The sequence below is a fragment of the Gouania willdenowi genome, chromosome 9 (genome assembly GCF_900634775.1).
Source record: "Gouania willdenowi chromosome 9, fGouWil2.1, whole genome shotgun sequence".
Classification (NCBI taxonomy): domain Eukaryota; kingdom Metazoa; phylum Chordata; class Actinopteri; order Blenniiformes; family Gobiesocidae; genus Gouania; species Gouania willdenowi.
Window position 1 is genome coordinate 3,518,158 of NC_041052.1, and position 16,672 is coordinate 3,534,829.

At 36.9% G+C, this 16,672-nt stretch overlaps 1 protein-coding gene and 1 pseudogene across 1 annotated transcript in view; both read right to left on the minus strand.

Annotated features, from left to right (window-relative positions):
• The window catches only part of ipo11 (importin 11), a 147,587-nt gene that overhangs the window by 50,080 nt on the left and 80,835 nt on the right, over positions 1-16,672 (minus strand). The gene's annotated exons all lie outside the window — the stretch shown is intronic.
• LOC114470479 (uncharacterized) lies at positions 9,654-9,770 on the minus strand (annotated as a pseudogene).

Sequence of the window (16,672 nt, forward strand, 5' to 3'; positions counted from 1 at the left end):
CTCTCCTTCAACTTATAGCTATGGGGCAGATAAGGTGAGGGCTCAGATGAAATTGGAAACCTAAAAATAAGAACCCTTTAAATGAATAGTAAGAGCATCGGTCCTGAGGAAAGTCGTGCGACGCGTCACCAGAGGATGGTGTTGGTTCCAATCCAGCACCTTTTAAAATTGAGGTGAAGGCTTTCCCCCCCTCCCCCCGCCCTAAAATAAATCCAACACCCAGTGATACATTTTAAATGTAGCCACAAGGATGAAGGGATCAAGGGATTTCATTTCTGAATAAACGCACATGAATTTATTCTAATAAAAGAAGGTTACCAAGCTTTTAAAAACAAGACACGTTGATTGGGTACAAAGGGTTTTAAAAATGATAATATAATTTGTTATTATTTGTTAGAGTGCCATCTAGATCACTTTATGAGTTATTAACACCTTGTCCTTCAGTGTGTGAATTATTGTCAAACTATCTACTCTTCTATAGCAAAACAATATTGATACATGAGCCAAAGACAAATAGTTAAGTTTAATCTGTGTACCCTTTGTTCTTTGGTTATTCCGTTTTAAAACCAAAACCAAATCAAAATAACAAATAAACCGTGTGGTTTTTTTTTTTGCTTTACTGACTTACAACCGAAACAGAAATACAAAAAAAAACCTGACGAGCAGCAATTCTTCTGTTTTCAAATTATATCTCCTGTTTGTGATATTTGGATATTTAAGGGAAACTAGGATTTTAATCCCACCACACAGACAGGACCCACAGACTTTTACTCCTGGACATAAAAAGAAGCAACACATAAGTCACATTACTGATGAACTGGTGAACTGAAAAATTATTAATACATAAATAAATGGGGGAAAAAAATGAATGTTACGTAAAACATGCACATATGTGATTAAAGGAACCAGAGGAGGTGTAATGAATCTACTGGTGATCCTCGTTTCTTCAACTTCCATCAGTGTTGACGGCTGACGTTAGTGTCTAGCGGTATCATATAAATATATATTTTACTGCCCTCAAAAAAGCTGTAATTGTTTTTGCAAAAGTGTCAAATTGTAGAACTTCTAACATCTATTGTCCTCACAGTCAATAGTCAGTCACCAGATTATCTGGATACTATTTAGACCATAACACTGTTTGGTAAAGTTGGCAGATAGTCACAGATTTGGACTTCCAGCAATAAAAACGCAGTTAATCGCTTTTTTTTTTTTTTTTTTACACTCTAAACACTGTGGAACCTTTCTCATTTTATGAGTTCCTGGTATACCCATAATACTGATGATGCATAGACCACAACACAAGAAATGGGAGAACCAAAATAAAAACAATTTTATTGTTTAAGCTCATGTATTGTTTTAATTGATCCAGTTATTTACCAAAATCCATTTAAACTGAAAAACATTGCTTCTCCTGTCAAATATTGCTAAGCCATTCATTTAGATTAATCAAGATGAATTATTTACAGATTCTCTAATTAATTATTGTACATTTTTTTAATCAAGTCCACCCTCTAATTATTAGCAAATGTTTTTTGCAAACTACAGAAAATGTGTATTGCCAATGAGAATCAAATGCAACTTTTTTTTTTGGCCATTCAAGGCATTCATTTTTGCTAAATTACTTTTAATGCTTTTTAATACCCAGCAGAAACCCTGTATATATTGTATTTATTGTATTTATTGAGGTTTATTTTCTTTCCACACTACAAAATAAGTCATAAAAGTATGTTTGATCTATGCAAATATCAAATTACCTGCAATATCAGCATTGTATCAGAAGTGATAAAGTTGTTTTGTTACACCTCCGACTTCTAAAGCCGCAGAAGGTTGATAAAAACAAAGTGTTGAAAGAAGGTAAAGGTTAGGAGGACTGCAGCATGACTATGCTGGGTTTAATTAGGTGATGTCAAAGTTAATGAATGCAACATTCATTCAGAGGAAGGAGAAAATGAGCTTTAGCATCTGTTTTCTTGTCAAATCCCAAAAGTATTCCAGGTGCTTCACAGCCATCACGTCAACCTGAGTCAGAATGAATATTCATGACAAGCAAAAAATATGCTGAACAAACACATTGTTGTGATGCATCAAATGACAGGCTTGGAAAAAAACTGATTGATTACAAAAAATTGAGTAACACAACCCAAAGGACGTGCACTCTGTCACCATAACGTTGTACTTTTAATTATAAAGTAGAGGAAATGAATAAGATCTGCTGTATCCCACAGAATAAACAGGCTACAGTGCAAACACTGCGTTGTAAAGTTTAGTGAATGTCGACCGACTTTCACTGAGAGAAGATTTGACAGCGTGTGGAGCTCCAGGCTGGTCCCACACAGCTTAGCAGCTCTCGCTAAAACCCTCCAGTGACAACTGGTCAACGTCTGATGTCCCCACTCTGAGGTGAGACGCTACCAGCACATCTCTCAGGCCAAGACTCAGAGTGACACTAACATCCAAGAGGGCCTTTATAGGTCAACTCTGAGCCAGCGCCAGAGGCTCCGAGACCAGCAGCAAAAGAACCGTGACATGTGGTAAAAAAAAAAAAAAAACAAGTGTTTGAAAAATCACAGCAGTTTGTACGAGTTTGGCCTTTTTTTTTTATAGAAAATGTACATAAAGTAGTAAATAAATGGTTTATTTTCCACTGACATGCTTTCTAGTTTAAAAGTGTTTAGAGCTATCGGCTTGAAAACAGCAGATTCTATAATTTGCTTCTCTTCTGGAAAGTCGTGCCGTGCTGCTCAGATGGAGAGACGCTGCCACGCCCACGCATGCACAATGGTTAGCAGACATTACGTATTGCTTAAAGCTAGAGAAGATAAGGTAATGCACAAGTTAACGCAATATGGGGACCTTTTTTTTTTTTAACTCTGTATGGAACATTTAAAAGGCTGCTTGGTGCTTTTGCTCTTTCAGATGCTTAATTAGATCTTTCAAATGTGACTGGGAATTATGCAACGTCAGCAATTATTTCTTGAGCAAAAAAAAAAAAAAAAACGTAACACGTCACAGCAAAAGCATTCATATCCAATCACAGAGCTGTGTTTAATTTAATGTGAAACGTGAGGGTAAATCATAAATAATGTTTTGGAACTATTTAAATGATATCTTCCTCGGCTGAGGGTCTAAAAGCTTAACCATCCTGTTTTCGTAAATCATCAGCATATAAAATGTCAAATATAATAACAGTAGTTGACTCTGTTAACCCTTTTTAGTGCGTTTGGTTGGGAAGTTTAACAGTCAGTTAAGTCATCAAAACTAAAAAAGTGTAATGTGATGTGGAAATGGGAAAACCCTGAAACAGCATTTGGAAAATGATATTGGTCAAAGACGCTATCTACGATTTTGTGTGAGGACTGGATGCACTGCCCGCTGGTGGGACAACTTTAAAAAAAAAAAAAATGAAGACGCCGTCCCGGATGAGTGGCGTAAAAATGTCTGCATGTGTCGGTCCTTGCTCCTGTCATTGACGGATTTACTCTGTCCTCATATAGAGAGACTGGCCACAAACAATGATCCCCAAGACGTAGTCTTCTGGTGTGAAGTGTTTGCTGCAGACATACTAGCCTTTATAATCGTAAACGTTAAGAGCGTGACGATATGACTACTAAGTCAAATTCCTTGTACTTTCCTAAAAACTGTACTGGCCATTAAAACATTTCTGATTCTGATTCTGATATCTCGATATGGCGATATATCGCAATTTTTTTTTTCTTCGCACGATCGATTATCGATTTGCTCGCGCCAAGTATCAAATTTTGTCACTGTTTGTTGAAGGAATCAATACTTTGTTTACTGGAATATTGCACTATAATGGTGTCACTGGTAAGAAAAACCCTATTTTTCGTGTACAGAAAGCACTATTGGAGATAATTATTAGTTTACATTGGTATGTTGACACTTATTTACAGAAATGTTGCACTAAAATAGTGTCACTGTTCATATAAAATAAAAATCTTTTTTTTTCTTCTTGTTATGTCAGATTATCATAGATTGATTTCTGACCAATATATAAATATCGTGAGATGATCGTTACAGTGAGCTTTGTATCACTTATCGTATCGTGAGGTACCCAGAGGTTCCCACCCGTAGTAAATGTTGGTCCTTCATCCCGCCATTTAGCGTGAACTCATTTTTGTGTAGCTTCACCGTTAACAGGGAAAGAGTGGTATGATACGTAGATAAAGCTGCTTTTGGGCATTACAACAACAGCTCAGTACGCTACAAGAACTCTTGCTCGTTGCTTGTTTTTTACCCGTTGCCTTGACCGCAACAGGAAGTAGGCTTCCACAGCGAGTGCGTATTTCCGGTACAAAATACGGAAGTTGTGAGAAAGGTCTATATCAGCAGATACCGATAATGTGCCGATAATTTTGTGCATCACTAGTTGTTTTTTGTTTTGTTTTTTTAAAAAACAGTTTATTGCTCAGTCAACTTGGAGGCAAACCAGAGGAAGTTCAGCAGACATATGTTAAGAGTATGTGAAAAATGTTTGAGGTTAACAACTTGTTAATTAAGCTAACAGCAGCTAAGTGTCAACATTCTTCACACATCTAGCTTCCAGTATTCCACGTGTTCCACAGCAGCATCAGTGAGAGCCTGTTAATTAGCTAAGATGGCATTACAGTCAATGAAATGTTAATGAAATGATTTAAAGGTCATCCAAAGTTCAAAAACCCATCAAAGTTACTTCAAGTGTTTGAATCGACAAATAAGTGGGAAAAAGGAGGCTTCATGATTCCCACAGGTTTAAATGCAAAGTCATCCTTCCCATAACTAAGATAATAACCTTTACAACACTAACACTCCTGGATGCTCTCATGTCTTGCTTTGAGGATTAAATATTTACATAAAACTAAATTAAAAAGAGCTTCACAACAATGGAAGTAAATTGTGACATTAAAAGCGTTTTGTGCCAAATAAAACTGATAATCACTGTATGCATTACATAACATCCTTTACTGCTTTTTAAAAATTATATTCCCTGAGCAATAATACAGGAATGAACAAAGCGATTATGAGTGTTTTTGTTGTTTTGTTTATTTTTCTCTATATTTGTGTGTGTTTGTTGTTGTTGGATTTAGTTTGTCTACTTATCTTGTCCTTTTGTCTGTTTTTTGAGTTATTTAATGCATTTTTATTGTCATGTTATATATTTCCTATCGTTTTTGTGCAGTTTTATTGTTTTTTTTGTTAATCTTTTCTGTGTGTGCACTTGTTTTTGTTGTTTTTGTATATTTTTCAGTCTTTTTGTGTATTTTTGTAGTCGCCTTGTGTGTTCTGCAAGTTATTGTCATTTTGTATATTTTGTTGTCATTGTGTATATTTTCACTCATTTTGTGTGTTTCTTGTTGTTTTCTTTGAGTCAATAAGTGTGTTTTTGTGTATTTTTATTATCATGTATATTTCTATCATCTTATTGGAGTCATTTTATGTACTTTTGTTGTCGTATATTTCAGTCATTTTGGGTATTTCCGTTGCTTTAAGTGTTTTGCGAGTAATTTGGTGCATTTATGTTGTCATTTATGCATATTTTGTGTGTTAGTGTTTGTGTGTTTTCTGTTTTTGCTTTAAGTCTTTAAGTGTGTTCTTGTTGTTTTGTGTGTATTCTTGAGACATTTTGTGCATTTTCTTCCATTTTTGTTGTCATATATATATATATATATATATATTTTTTTTTTTTTCTATTGGTGTATTGGCGTTGTCGTAATGTGTGTTTTTTGAATCATTTTGTGTATTTCTATCGAGATTTTGTGTATTTTTTTGTATTTTTCTGTCATTTTGTGTGTGTGCTTTCTGGGGGGGGGGTTTGAGTCATTAAGTGTGTTTTTGTTGCCATTTTGTGCATTTCTGGAAACATCTAGCTCATTTTTGTTGTTGTATGTTTTTTATGTCATTATGTGCATCTGTTTTGCTGTAATGTGTGTTTTTGGAGTAATTTTATGCATTTCTGTTGGGATTTTGTGTATTTTGGTTGTTGTTTTTCTGTATTTTTTGTCATTTTATGCATTTTTGAAGTACATTTTTTTTTTTTACATTAACCTTTGGAGCCACACACAGACTCAGGGTGCTGCAGTTGCCCCTGTCAGCTCAGTGTAACTGTAACTAACTGTGTGTAAACGTGTAACTAATTACGCAGATGACAGAACTTCTCTCATGTAGGAGGTCTACTGCACACAAAAGGTTGGAGAAACCTTGATTGAGACGAGCAGAGAAAGAGCTACAGAAGTTCAAATGAAGGGGGGGGGAGGGAGTGAGGAAGGAGTTGAAGCTCAGAATACTAATGTAGAACATTAAGGCTTTGAAACATCTTTGCATTCACTAAAAAGTACTCAGACACCTCATTTTCATACCTGGAATATAAAACACCTTTAGATTAAATTAACATTAAAATAACGTGAGGTCTAAAATCAACCACAGGAGTAATTAAAGTCATTGATTCAGGATAAAAGAAGGTTGTATTGATTAATCCATAAAGCACAGCCATAACAGCTTGGCAGTGAGTGTTTGCAGTAGTATTTAGGTCTAGGAGAAATCGACCAAAACTCAAATCTCAATATTTTTTCTCAAAATGGTGATATACGATATTAATCTCAATATTTTTTTTTGACTCAATAAAGTCTGACCAAAAAGACAATTCTGTTTTATATTTGCAGATGAAAAATGCCACACAGGCACATTTATTAACAAACAGCTGCACAATATGTTCCACTTTTGGCTTTTTCTCCTCTAAGGGACAGCACATGTGTGTGAGTTCTGTAGTGTGGCTTGTTTTGATGAACGTCTGAGTTAGAACACACTCAGAAATCTATCTAACCGTGCTTTACATGTTGTTCTGAGAAGTAACAAAAGCAACAAATCCTAAAACGAGTATTTTAATACAAAAAAAGCTATAAAATATAATGTACATCTCAAAAATATGAAAAAATTGTAAAGGACACTGACTGTACTCTATACAATTAACAGTAGGGTCATTTCATGTGATTTAAACAAATGGCCCACGCAATTTGGTCTAAAAAATTCTGAAATTGTTTCGTGATTATTCAATAATTACACTGTAAATTTTTTGTTTGGTCAGATTAATATTTTTTGAGATATGGCCAATTTAGTGAGGGGGGGGGTATGTGTCGATTTTTGCTCGTCCTTATATTTCTTCCATTTTCATCTTCCAATATCTCAGGAACTACATCACATAGGAAACTGAAATGTGGTATAGTAATACAGCTCCACCTACTCTCTCAGAATATACAATAATATCTGCTATACATCATATCTGGTGGACATACCAGCTCCTTAAAAATAGCAGTTTGGGTCTGGATCGTGTTTGGGCCTTCAGTAAACTACTTACCATATGTCTCAGCTCCTTGTAATTAGATCAGCTTAGAGCTATGAACATAGACTGTTTACATCACTAATGATTAGTCACAGATATGCATTGGTTCTTGGGTGACACGCTCTGGAAATCCCAAAAATATATATATTTTTTTTTTACTATTTTCATTGGCCCATAACTGCATGTGGAAATGTAAGAAAAAAATGTGATCTCCATTTTAATTTATAGTATAAATGTTACTCTTTCTCGGAATATAAGACTAAATTTTCTATAATGCGACTTCATTTTTATGTGGACCCCAATTAGGGTTATTTCACCACTCGCCGATACTGAAAATCGTTTAGATGAGGACACACTTGCAGCACTTGTATATATTTATTCTTTGTTTATCCCTGACCCTGTATATTTATCATTTTTTATTATTATTGTTTCTGGTTTGTTTGTTTTTTGTTCTTTTTCTGTTCTTTGCACCAACTGCAGAGTTAAATTCCTTCTGCTGTTTTTCTGATTCTGATTGTAGCTTGCCTCTGCATCTTATAATGATTTGTTGTTTTTGTTTATTTTTTCACTACTATCACCAGTAATCACATAACAATTGGGAAAAATTCTCGACTTTTTGAGGATCGAAGTGCATGGGATGTTAATTAGATATTTTTTTTTTGTGTTTTAGTAAAGTTGAGAGAATAAATCATAAAGATTTGAACGCAGTCCATTATAATCCAACCATATGATCGAGTTCCAAAGACGCAGCACATGTTTTAGGACATTTAGCAACTGTTCAAACATATCTTCAATTTTAAACGTGTACATAACTTTGATTTCCATCTGTTTTTAATCCTGTTCATTAGCCCTAATGTTGTTCTGAGCCCGAAGGACGTTTCACAATGTTCTCAATATTGAGAAAGACAACTAAAAAGGCGCCAGTAGCAAAGTGACACTTTCATTTGCACATACGGCTCAGTGTAGTGCCAAAGGGGATTCAATGTTTCCACTTCATTCTCCAACATCACTAGTTACTGCGCCGTGCACTGAAATGTGCTGCTGGTCCGCTCTGTAGTGGCAGAGATAGCCGCGGTGCTAGTTAAACTGCTTCACCACAGTCGCGTTCTTGACATTCTGATGAGGAAACGTGCAGCTCCAGTTCAGCAATGATGGAGCACGGCTTCCTATCAGCCTCACCAGGACACATTCCTGGCAAACCGTTACATCCTCCAGAGCCAAACGCTCTTAATGGTCTGCTTCCCCCACGCACACACACACGCACGCATACACGCACATACAAACTGAGCGATTGCATGTTTTCCTGAAGTGTCCACAGATGACAAGTGAGAGAAATGATGATCAATTTAAAAAGAAATAAGTCACTACAAAACATGATTTCCTTGACACTGAGAAATTTTGAGTGAAATATTTCCTAATAATTTAAAGGTCACGTCATGCTATTTTTCACCATCTCCATTTGTTCTAAGAACCCCAAAAACATAGTATTTGAGGTTTATTTTCCCAAACTCGCCTGTTTTCCAGAGTTTTAGCCTCTGAAAAGTCACTTTCTGACCAACTCTACACAAACAGGCTGATTTGTGTCCTACTTATGCATATTCATGAGTGGGTGTGTCTATAGACAGGACAATGACTTCCTCCTCCCCAATGATGACATAGGGCCAGAGGACGGCCCGCCCTCCTCCCACCCACTCCGTAGCCGAGCTCATGATGTTTAAAGTACAAAAAAGTCCATTTAGCTTAACATGGACCCTTTGAGTTTTGGTGTGAAAATAATATATTGTGCCGCTAGCTACAGTTACAAATAATCTAAGGAGCCACTTGGAGCTGAAAGAGCTGGCTCTTAAAAGGAAGCATAAAATCTTTAAAATGTACTTATTAGATCCATGCCTAACAAAACATCTTATTATGCACCATATTACATTTTTTGTCTTTTAAAGAAGGAACAAGTTTACAGTTTTAGGCTGTGTTTGAAATTGCATACTAACATGCTAATCATACTAAGTCTGGCATCAAAATTAGTATTAGTAATAATAATAATAATAATGCATCAGTTTTATATAGCGCTTTATCATAGACACTCAAAGTCGCTTTACAGAATTAAGGCATTATTCTTTCACTCCACACTTAGTGGTGGTAAACTACTATTGTAGCCACAGCTACCCTGGGGCAGACTGACGGAAGCGAGGCTGCCATAGTGCGCCATCGGCCCCTCTGACCACCACCAACACTCACTCACACACTACATTCATACTAGGCAATGTAGGTGAAGTGCCTTGCCCAAGGGCACAATGACAGATACCACTGGGTGACTGCCACCCCACTGTGGCACCTGGAATTCTCAGTGGTCTCCATCTAACTACTAACCAGGCCCAGACCTGCTTAGCTTCCGAGATCTAATGGGATCGAGCAATGACAGGCTGGTATGGCCATAATGTTGTGCGTTCACATTAGATAGGATGAAAAGATTGAGTACACGAGGGATGCCCAAATGTATACTATTTGGGCACACTAGTTGTACTCAACCGTCCCATGATGCATTGTGAGTAGAATGTAAAATGGTCCTGGGACCGTCTTCAAGCTAAAAATCAAACATCCCCTTTCTTCAAAATAAAAGCATCTCTTTTTGTCTTCCATTAGTTTTTTTTTAACTCTTGTAAATAGGGCTCTTGTTTTGAAGTTCACAGGAAGCTTTGTCAGTCACACAATAGAGGGTCTCCAAAAATCTATGAAATGTGTCTACGTGAGTTTTATGGATCAAATGAGCACATGTTGATATTCTACTTGGTCACTTTCTCACTTCAAATGTTGTCAGAACTTTCAAAGTAAAGGTGGAAAATCAAAAGAGATATTTAGCCTCAGTGTGCTTCAGGATTTTAACGCTGTAGGTTCCAAATGCATCTTGGGAAACTTGGGAGTAAACTTCAGTGGTAACGATCATCATCCTAATCATACTTATAGTCTATACTAGACAGTATATTTCTAAGGTATAGTACGGAGTGTGACATTTTGAAAACAGCCTTGAAGCCTGTGTTCTGCTGTTTTGAAATCACGTGATTGATGATGTCACACGGCCCCACTACCAGTAAAACTTACTGCAGTAGTTCACACTTCACACCACATTGGTAACAACTAGAAAATAATGCACATAAAAAAATAATTGGGTATTTGCTAGCGGTGCAACGGATCATCATTGATCTATGATCCGCACGAATCTCTCTCCACGGTTTGGCACGCACGTGGTCCGTGGATTGGATTGGTGGATTGGAAAACAAAAAAAAAACTTTTTATAATGATCAGCGCATAGTAATGCCTCGATGAAGCCTGTTACGTTTGCAACGTCAGTGTATCCGTGTGTGTGTGTGTGTGTGTGTGTGTGTGTGAGACTGAGAGCGCAGTGTGGTTCGCGCTGTAGGTCGTGTATCTGTGTGTGATTGCGTGAGACACACACACACACAGGGAGGGGGAGAGAGAGAAAGGAACAGCTCTGTGTGCGTGCGTGTGTGTGTAATAAGTCCGCGTGTCGTCATGTTTATGCCTCCATCCATGTCTTTTAAGGCTCTTATTAAATAAATATCAGCTCTAGTCTGGATGGTCATCCTTGACTATTGTAAGAATTATAAATTATAAACTCAGATCTGCTTTTTTTTCCTTCTTTCATTCTGTTTTGATGATGTGAACATATAAAGCTAGTTTTAAATTCACTCTCCATGTTTAAAGGATGAAGGTGTCATGCCTTAATTTTTTTTCATACACTTATCTGTTTAAAGGATGAAGGTGTGATGCCTTATATTGCACTTTAATTTGTTTTTTAATGTTTCAAAATTTTATTTAAGCATCGGATTGATACCTCAAGTTAAATGTTGTCTGTATTTAATTTCTTTTTTTTTCTGCTGATCCGAAAAACAATCCGATCCGTGACTGAAAACCGAATCTTATAAAAATACAAATGTTTTAGGAATATAATCTTAAATTCAGAGCGGGACACTTCTAAACATAAAAGATGTGTATAGGTCATATGGTCAAAAATGAACAATGCATGTACAGTAAAAAAAAAAAAAAAGTAAAAATCAGGCATTAAAAAGTCACTACAAGAGAAAATTAAAAAAGACTATAAACCCCCCAAAAGAAAAACAATAATAAATAAAAAATAAAATTAATGATTAGATTAATTTTTTTCTTCTTTGCTGTTAATTATAATTTTTGTCATTTTTTTCTCACATCTAACCTATAACACCTCAAGGCAAAGACTATGAGGACATATTTGAAAATCTCAGCCATGACTTTTTCCTTTTTTTTTTTAATCAGTGTCTCACTTTGTGCACAAAGGTGGATATTTAAAGGAGACATGCATTTAAATCCTTTCTTTTTACATATAAATCATACGGTTGTGGTCTATATAAAGCGGAACTGCAACGCTTGGGTCTGAATTCCTCATTATTATAGCTCCACCCCTTTTCTACCTCTTTTCTGATGTGCTTCTGAGAGCAACTTGTTTTGGTGCTGTCTCTTTAAATGCAAATGAGACACTTCATACCCCGCCCCCTCTCCAGGTTGCAGAGGTGACACTCCGCTCAACTCCACCCTGTTCGGCCATTTTTGTAGTTTGATAGAAGAGATACGGCTATGTAGCGGCACATAAACTTTTTATTCAGAGGCTATTTACAAAATGTCAACAACAGAAGACTTCATCCATCCAGCCTTACATGTTCGAGCCAGAGTCTGACCCGGCGGAGCGAGATGAAAATGAAGATGTTGAACCTGCAGAACTTAAACAAGTGAGCTAACACAAGCACCGAGCTAACGCTAGCGCCAAGCTAACGTCACAAAATGCATTTTAATACAGTCTTTTCAAAGACAAAAACGGCAAAATGAAATGACTAATGAAAACTTTAGACTTAAATTAAATCACGTAGGCCATATCATCAAGGATCTAAAACGAGCACACAGCGCTAACATATGAAGACGGTGCAACTGATAATGCTAACAAAACAATGACAGGGACGTCTTATCATCACACTTTTTAGCGTTATTTACAGCTTACCGAAGTGCTCTGTTCGTCATCTCCAAAGATAGAAGGAATTGAACCCTCAATCAGACAAAGTCTTTCGGCAAATCCTTCTTTATACTGGTGGAGGTTGCTGAAGCAGTCATGCTTGAAGTGCTTCACACACAAAAATGACCTTACCCACACTCAACCAGGCACTTTGAAAAGGTTCTGATGCTGGGAGACGTTGTAATGAAGCGTGTGGGTTACTACATCCAACAACCCAACATTTTGACTTATCCTCTCGTAACTTCGGCATCCTGGAGCTTGGACTACAAAATAAAAGCGAGAAATAAAAATGGTGGATTGCTCAAAGTGTTGGACCTGGAGTTGATGTCCTAATTTGGCAGTTCCGCTGCAAATACTGTGACGTTATTGTTCAAAAAACGTAATAGAGAATAGAAAAATCGAAACAGATTGAAAAATATGACCAAAACAGAATATAAAGATATCAACGGAGCACCTGAAGAGACTAATTTGAACTTTTCTGTACTTCTAAACACTCTAAATATACATCAAAATGCATTTAAGGGCTAAAAAAGTGGATTTAGCATGATATGTCCCCTTTAAACTTTCACATTCATCAGGATGATGATAATAAGAATAAGAAAAGGAATAATAAGAATAAGAATACCCCACAGGCGGTGGAGACGGATAAAAAACATGTTTAATTGCAGAATGACGTCGACAACACATCAATTATCCCAATCATTGTTAATGGCTCAATCATTTACCCACTGTTGACTGCAGCTCGCTGCTTGCCCCCATATGTTTGTATGAGGAGAATTAGATCTGCACAAACATCTATAGGCTTTTGTTTACAATGAAATGTAACTTTCAATCTCCAGGGATCAACTATGTCTGTCTGTCAATTTACACTTATTTACAGTTTCCATCACCCAAGCTTTGATTTCTTTTTTCTGATCTATAGATGTCCTCAGAGGATGATGTGTCTCCTCACACTCAGGTCATGATTGAAGTCGTCGACACATGGAACACAGCAGCAGATTTATGCACACTGATTATCAATCATCAGTCTTTTCTCCGCTCCTACTGGCAGTTTTTTTAGTTAAGTGTATGGTACAGCTGGAATTGTTATTAGTGGGAATGATCATCCTTCTTATAATCGCTGATGCAGCACTGCTGTGGAATCGTATTGTAATGATCCTTTTATTTACGGTACATATACTCTAAAGCAGGGGTGCCCAACCTTTTTCAGCTCACAAGCTACTTCTACCACAGACAGCTCTTTGAGATCTACTGTGTTGGGGGTTATAACTTTAAATAATCTTTAATATTTAAACTATTTTATTTAATAAAAATAAACATTCAATATTTGTATAATATTAAAAAACAACAAGTCATCAACATCCCCCGCCAGATTGGTTGTCATTACAACTCACAACCTTTTCCTAAATGTCCAAAATCTAAGAACTTAGATTTATACAAAAGGAAATATTATCACATCAGAATATAAAATTATTTCTAAGAAAAGATGTCCCCTTCCTGCCTCGAACAAATATTTGACCACTTGTAATTTTCGAACTCCATCAAGGTATTGATACCCTGAAGCCACGCACCGAATTCTGTTATCATATCTTAAACAGTTTCTAAGGAAAGCTGTCCCCTTTGAAGATGCGTCGTATAGAGTAAAAAAATGAAAAAAGGGCAATAACTCGGGAAAAAGTAATAGCGCACAAAATAAAAAAACAAAAAACACAGAAGGGCAGTATGAACAGAATCGTCAGAACATAACTATATAACTGTCCTCCAATATTCTGGAGTGAATGTTGTTGTGAATAATGTTTATGATGGAAATTTACCTTTCTAAATAAAGAGAGAATAAAAAATGAAAAAAGTTGCTATGAGCATGACTCGCATCTGCACAGAGTCCCGCTGCAACCACGTCACTGTTTTGTAGTTTGTTCTGCTGTCATGATTTTGTTGCCATGTTACATTTAATATAAATGTTTTAAAAAATGAATGTTATCATTTATTTTGAAATGTGAGACCAATTACAATCATAACATCATTCAAGACATTTTGATGACAATTAAGGCCTTATTTTTAATACACTTTAGGATCAGCAGGAACCCTGATATAGATACATATATATATATATATATGTATATTCTCAGCCCTGTGTTTCCCCAGTGTGTGTGTATTTTGTCCTTTTTTTCTAGTTTCCTCTGTAAGCATGTTGTGAAACCGTCTGAGTGGCAACTCCTCGACATGCTGCTGTGTTTATTGCCTTGTTCTCCTCGTGTCTGCTCAGTGCTCGATAAGAGCTGCACGTATCTCATCTTTCCATCTCTGCTGAAGCTCCTCCAGCAAATCCATTCCTTTTCATTCTCCGCCACTCTCTTTATGTCAGTGCTGTCACTTAGTAAATAATGCATTTTTATATTCACCACCTTCTGTTACATCCAATCAAACTCTTCCCTTTAATTTCTCCCATGCACTGTTGTTGTTGCTGCTCCGTTCCCAAAAGGATTCCCCGTCCACACGCGGAGTGGAAGTGATCAAATGCTCCAGCAAGCCAATCAGGCTTCACTTGTGCCCGTATTAATCTAACTCACTGCTATGTGCAGAAGCACTAAATCAATACTTTTCCTCATCACTCCGAAGACCACACACACACACACACACACACACACACACACACACACACACACACACACACACACACACACACACACACACACACACACACACACACACACACACACACACACACACACACACACACACACACACACACACACACACACACACACACACACACACACACAAACAACTCCAGCATGTTATGTGTCCCAGTGCTTTGGGCCTGTGATAAATCAACCAGCCGGTTTCATTCAATCTGCCGTCGCTCAGCGCTGCCAACAGACTCTACGATGCCTGGAGGCGACGACTGTGATCATTACAACTACACTTTTAATCATAAGTATTTAGACCTAGATTTATTGTCACTTAAAGAGCATCTAAAATCCATATTTACAGTTATATTCTCAATTTGGCACTGCCTTTATGTCATAACTTCAATGCTTACGCTAATGCAGTGATTCTCAAACTGTTTTGGTTCAAGTACCGTATTTTCCGGGCTATTGAACACACCGCTGTATTTGCCACATTCCCATATTTTAGCAATTTTCTAAGAGGTCACGGAAAGGCCGCAAAGTCACATAGGCCACACCCTATTGGCTGATGGGGGTGCCCTTCAAACGACTGGGCCAATCAGAACGAGCAGGTAGGCGGGCTGCCGTACTCCTGTTAACGGAGGTTTCTGTGTAACTAGTTTCCATCTTCACATTAAATCACATCCTCACTGCCCCGCGTCTCCATATCAGTCCATCTACAGCTTTTTATGGTCACTTTTTAATGGAAGCAAACTGATACAGCGCACCATCCGCTCCTGCGCACTAGCTTTAGCAGAGATTATCGTTTATCGGACTCAGAATACGGACACGATCGCTTCTGAATAGGGATGTAACGATTCACTCAACTCCCGATACGATTCGATTCACGATACTGGGTTCACAATATGATTCTCTCATGATTTATTTTTCAAAATGGGACTGTAGAACAATGAAAAATATTCCTTTATTTTTGGGGAAAAAACTATAAAAAACTATACTGTTTTCCTTTTATTTTTCATTGTCAAAAGAATCCCTTGATAAACTATTCAAAACAATGCAATTTAACTAAAAATAAATCTTGAATGAAATAAATAAAGGAATAATACAAATGAAGAAAAGGCTATTAATTTAAATTCTGGTTCTATAGTAAACAATGCAAAACTGCATAATAGTTCGTTTTCTTTTTAAAAGTGCAACTGAAAATGTATTTTGTGCCTTAACAATTAGACTTAAAGAAAGAAAAAAAAAACAGTAATTTCACTGTATTTAGGTCAGATATTTGTTTGGACCAGCAGAGGGCGCTGGTAACCCAGTGGTCAGTTGGCATGCAGATATCTTGCAGTGAAGAAGAGATGCTATGCTAGCAGACAGAGCTAATAGAAAAATGTGACTTTTACAGATATGCGCGTAATATTACAGATATTTTTTCGGTGCTAAAGGGGTAAGGAATCATTTATGAATATGTTTAAGAGTAGAAAGCGGCCAGAAAAAAAGTATTAGCAGATTCCGCCCACCGCCGTGACTGACAAATCTACACACAGAGCGCAACTTCAACTTTAAAGGAAAAAAAACGTCCTATACGCCGCTAAATGCAGTCCCCCCTTTCTCATACTTCTGAATCCAAGTACCCCCTTTGTTCGAATACAACATTTT